We start from the raw sequence: 6,000 nt of genomic DNA, 5'->3' as shown, positions 1-6,000 counted from the left end.
ATTCTTGGCTTCCTCTAATATCCGCATTAAGTCTGGGTGTTTCAACAATCTTTTTCTCACTGCTAAGTCTGTCCCTATAGTTGTGGGTTCTAGTTCAGAAATCAGTGTATAGTTTGATCTCGGGATTTGATGAGAAACCACAGGAGCAAAGTAGCTAAAGTCACATCCTGTGATGGTGGTAAAATTACAAATACAGAAATTCGAGTGAATCCTGTTGTCTATTTCTACTCCTCCTACAGACACAAAGCAACATGTTGTTCTTAAACAAGCACAACCTTTTCCTGCATAGACGACAACCGGTTTTGGACTGGCATTCGGGCGAGTTTCAAGGTGACAGACCTTTTGGTCGGTATCCAGCAAATGTCTTGTGCACTCATGGTATTGCTTTCGCAGAGAAATCCCTGTTGCTCTCGTACAATACAGGATTCTAAGTCAACTGTTTGCCGTTTGTTCTCTGTCTTTCGGGCCCATGTCCTATGTTCCAAAGGATAAAGCAAATTTTGACCGTGATTTATTCCCATGGCTATTATGGGATGTATTACAGTCACTGATGCATTGTGGATAGTTAACACGAGGGCAGTGACTGTCTGTGTGGTGGGGTTATAGGTAAAGTTTACCACTTCCCAGCAGGACTGGAGCCCTCTTTCCGTATCGGTGGCACTATCCCAGACTATCTTTCGTATCTCCGTGGGGAAGACCCCTTCCTCTCCTTCCCTTACAATAGGTGCAGTTATTGATTGCTTCTACAGCTGGGCCTGGATACAGCTCAGGGCCAATGAGATATTCCCTTGGAGCCCTCCAATTGCAGCTATAATGATATTATGATCCCTTATGTTTGTCCGTTCCCAGTCGGGTAGAACAAATATGGTAGGGCTGTTCTTGAAACCTTGTGGCAACACCGTCCCTGTGAGCTGGGTCTTCAAACCACTCTTAAGGATTTCCCACTTGAATGCAAAACTTTTCTGACTGGCTTCATGGAGAGGAAGGCAAAAGAAGGCATCTTTTACTTCTAAAACTGTAAACCAAATTTGTGGGAGGACATTTATGAAATAAGGGACATGTGAACAATCCAGCCTTTTCAGAGAGCCTGGGCTGGGACGTACCGGAACTGCTGAAAGCATAAACAACTTCCGGTGCAGGGAGCATGAACATCTTACAGGTGCAGGAGAAGAGACAGCCGCCAGTAATGACGCAGTTTTAATTCTTGAAGAAGATGGGTGTGAACATCTGTGAACGTGACTTGAACATGACTCACAATGTAGCCAATCAGGTTGGACTATGGGCTGTTATTTGTGATGAAGCCAATCAGTATTTATTGGGTGTGGTCGAGGGTTATAAATTGCACTGGAAACACGGAAATAAAGGTTCACTTGTTAGATCACATTGATCGTGTCAGTGTCCTCACGCAGCTCCCGCAAGTGGCGCCCGAACAGGAACCCTCAGATTTCTCAGAACAAAGTTGCAAGACTTGGAGAGGAAGAGGGTGGAAGGCCGACCGAAAGAGATCCGCTGCCCCGGCGGAGTAATAAAGAAAAAAGAGATAAAAAGAGTATCAGCGATCCACCCAGTCGCTAAGCGGTGACTCTCATAGTTACCAGGAAGGAGGAGAGAAAAGGAAGGTGCGCACCTCATCGTGAAACGATTACGGAATCTCACCCTGATCAGGTGAGCGGTCGGGGAGACAGATGGGGTTGGACAAGCAACAGGAGGCTGTCCTAAATCTGCTCCAACACATACTCTCAGTGAGAGGACTCAAGTATGAATCCTCGGCTCTTAAAGGGCTGTTATTATGGGCATGGAATAGAAGTTTAATCTCTTCCGTGGCAGTTGCTTTTGAACTCGCTACGTGGGAGGCCATAGATAAAGAGTTATTGGAAGATATAAGCTCAGGGGGAGCGAGAGCAAAAGAAGCAGGCAAGTACGCCACGTTATGGAAATTGCTTATGGAGATGTTGCATAGTATGAATGCTGAAAGAGCTGCTGCAGCTTCTGCCTTTGCTGCCTTTACCCCCTCCTCTAGCGATTCCTCGCCAACAACTACTACTTCTATTTTTTCTACGTAAATTTCTGTTCCTGTTCCACCTCCCTTTACCCCTTCTAATCAGACACAGACCACGAGTTCGGGGGCTGGTGGGGCCACCGCGGGGACCGCACCCTCGGAGGAGGAGGTGCGCCATAATGGTGCCGACCCGATCGCAGTAAGAAGGGACTCGGAAGAGAATGCGGAAAAACTACAAGGGGGTGTGGGCAAAGAAAAGGGGGAAGTACGTGAACCAGCAGACCCACCCAAATCCCACCCCTATCCTGAATACACAGCGACCCACCCAACATCCCGCCCTTATGGCAACGTCACAACGACCCGCCTACAGGAAGACTCTCTTTCTCCAGGGATCATGTTGAAACAAAAGCAGAAAAAGGAACTGCTTGATGAAGTCCTACAGCAACTCATAAACAAACTATCGGCACTCAATACGGCAGCGGACAGCAACAAGAAGACTCCAGAAAACGCTGCGACTCATAATCCTTTTGCTGTACCGTCATCACTACCAGTGCCTTTGTCGCAAATGCCTGTGCCAACTACTTCATTGTCAAATACACTATTAAGTGAACAAGAAGCAGGACGAAGATGGAAAGGAGTTATTCGTGATGCCCTAATTGAAGGAAATTTTCTTCCTTCTGCCTTTCCTATCGTTACAGATCAGGCAGGAGGTGGAAAATGGGAACCGTTTGATTGGAAAATCCTTGAAACATTCAGCAGTATCACAATATGGGCTTCAATCTAGTTATACTCAACAATTATTACAATTTATTTTTACAGCAGGTGTTCTGTTACCATATGATTCACAACAGGTTGCTAACATTCTTTTGTCCCCTTCTCAACAGCTTATGTTTACCAAGGCATGGCAACAGCTCTGCGACCGCGAAGCTGCACGACCTCGGCAGCAGGGAGATCCATTGTATGGTATACAAGCCCAAATGTTAATGGGCCAAGGTCCTTTTGCAAATACAGGCTTACAACACGGTTTTATAGGAGAGGTATTACAATTGTCACAGCAGTTAGCTTACCAAGCAATGATTTCAATCAGGGAACCAGGAAAGATATGTTCCTTTGCCAATATTAAGCAGGGTCCACAAGAAAGTTTTCCTTCTTTTATTGATCATTTAGATCAGGTTATTAAAAGTCATCCAGATTTGGATGAGGGAATGAAGAAAAAGGTTTTTAAAATGTTTGCCTTTGAGAATGCTAATGATACAACAAAAAGAGCTTTAAGTACCCTACCCAGAGATGCACAAGTAGCTGATATGCTTGAAGTTATAGAACGCACCAATGGTATCGCGTCCTTACTTGCTGCTGCTGTATACAGTGCGGTTCAGCCCCTCATAGATAGAAAGCAGGGAGGCAAGCAAAAGAGATGCTTCAATTACGGGACAATGGGTCACCTTATGAGCCAATGTAAACTCATTTCAGTCCCTCTGTAAATCAAACTTCCGCAGTTACACGGCGTACCAAATTCTAATCGCACTGTAGGTTTGTGCTTGCCAGGCAGGTTTAAAAAGTGCTTAATTTTTCAGTCATTGTGATAGGGTCAAAGCAGGTCCTTGTTTTAAAACTATTTTTTTTGAACTGTCTTATGATCTGTATGTGTCTGGTCAAAGAGAAAGCTTCATAATGCTATTTTTATTCATGATGTTAACTGGCTGTAAAATATGAGACATTTTATCTAAAGCAGGCAAAGAAATTCAGGATTCATTTACAGGTTGCCTATAAAGTTGTGTAATTTGAAAAGCAGTGTTCATTATGAAAGAGCTCAAGTTGCTTGTAAAGATAATCTAATTAAAAAAGATGATGGAAAAAGGGGGATCTGCATAAAACATATAAAAGCCTTTGACAGATTTCTTGAAGTGCAATGGAGAATGGAAAATACCTGCTTGATAACACGTAGTTGTTATTGAGTTTTCTCAGATTCAGTTGACAACCCAGAGGTGACAATCTCTGTCTGGCTGCAGGAGCCAATGAGGACCGGGACTCCCTAGGCGCGCCCCGGGACCCTTTCTCGGAGGGACTCCCTGACTCATCTGGCTCGCTGCAGGGGCAGACACGGTCCATCTACGGAAAAAGGTATTCTTTCTGGTCTGTTTCTGTAATTTGCTAAATGTTCACACTGTGCACCGATCGGCATTGATGTCAACGTGTATTTTCACCCCTCGCACTGATATTTAACTACGTGAATGGGGTTAGTCTGCTTAATGCTATAGTTGCTACTGTAGTGATCATATTTGCAAGCGTCTTCTGATGTCTTTTGCGTGAATGGTGTAAAGGAGCTCCTTGTGTGATAGTGTAAAACTGGTTATCAATATTTGAATGTGTGAGTGAGTGAGACACAGTGTTATTGTTATCATTATATAGAAGATATTTTGTTAACCGCACTTTGCCGCTTTTCACAAAAAAAAAAAAAAAAAAAAAGACACGTGGGACAGGTACTGCACAGACTGGTGAAACTACACGACATGTTGAGCGACATCTTTATGCATGCTTTGCTGTTTTAGGCATTCCACTTGAAATTAAGACAAACAACGCACCTGCTTATGCTTCGCTTCGCTTTGCACGTTTTTGAAATCTTTGGGGTATTTACCATCGTACAGGTACACCTCACTCTCCTACTGTCAAGCAATTGTTGAGCACTCTCACCAGACACTAAAAGCAACATTGTTAAAACAAAAAAGGGGAACCCAGGGTTGGTTGCCTAATGATCAACTGATGAAAGCATTGTATGTTTTGAATTTTTTAAGTCTAGCAGGTAACAGTGAGGAGCCACCAATGTTAATACACAGCAAAGGAATGGGTTCATTCTGGGAAGGGCTTCTAGAATTGCTTTATCATTATTTTTGCCAGGAGCTGTTGGGGGCAATGCCTTGCGTGAACTATCGCATTTAGCATGCTGGACTGCTAAGAAAATTAATCTGACTTCAAGCATACTAACAGAATTGCTGGAAGATGTAGATAGTGTTAGACATGCAGTATTACAGAATAGAGCTGCTATAGATTTTTTGTTATTGGTATTAGGTCATGGGTGTGAAGATTTTGAGGGATTGTGTTGCATGAATCTTTCTGATCATTTCACAAGCATATATAAAATCTGCAAAAGAATATTAAAAAGATTGGCATTGATCATTCTCCGCTGGACGCGGGGTTGAGTTCTTGGGGTATAAGTGAATGGTTACTACACTGGGTAAAGTATGGTATCCTTATTGTTATCATGATATGAATTGTACTGCTGATGCTACCTTGTATCCTACGGTACATAAGCTCAATGATTGAGCAGGCTGTAAAACAAGTCTGGATTGTTCAAAAAAAAAGAAGGGGGCTGTGTGGGAGGACATTTATGAAATAAGGGACATGTGAACAATCCAGCCTTTCCAGAGAATCCGAGCTGGGACGTACCGGAACTGCGGAAAGCATAAACAACTTCCGGTGCAGGGGGCATCAACATCTTACAGGTGCAGGAGAAGAGACAGCCACCATTAATGATGCAGTTTTAATTTCTTGAAGAAGATGGGTGTGAACATCTGTGAACGTGACTTGAACATGACTCGCAATGTGGCCAATCGGGTTGGACTATGGGCTGTTATTTGTGATGAAGCCAATCAGTATTTATTGGGTGTGGTCGAGGGTTATAAATTGCACTGGAAACACGGAAATAAAGGTTCACTTGTTAGATCACATTGATCGTGTCAGTGTCCTCACGCAGCTCCCACACAGCTCCAAGAATTCAAGTGGTGTTCAGTAGCTTGTTTTCTTAAATTGTGACCCATTTAACCTGAGTCATCACCCTGAAGCAGCAGTTCTACTCTAAAGAGGCTTTTTAGCAAGATGGGTCATCATCCTCTAGGCTGAACACACATTTAGGAGATCCGAGACACAGAGTAAATCAGATCCTGGCTGTTACACAGGCACCACTTACTACAGGAAGACACACGGTCGCTCTCTGCTTCAACTTC

At 43.6% G+C, this 6,000-nt stretch overlaps 1 pseudogene; it reads left to right on the top strand.

Moving 5' to 3' along the window:
* The first annotated feature begins 251 nt into the window (after positions 1-251).
* Positions 252-6,000, top strand: part of LOC147412363 (M-phase inducer phosphatase 2-like) — a 132,221-nt pseudogene continuing 126,472 nt past the window's right edge.

This window comes from Leptosomus discolor, unplaced genomic scaffold (genome assembly GCF_034619465.1).
Source record: "Leptosomus discolor isolate bLepDis1 unplaced genomic scaffold, bLepDis1.hap2 HAP2_SCAFFOLD_43, whole genome shotgun sequence".
Lineage (NCBI taxonomy): Eukaryota > Metazoa > Chordata > Aves > Leptosomiformes > Leptosomidae > Leptosomus > Leptosomus discolor.
This window is presented reverse-complemented; position numbering and strand designations above follow the sequence as displayed.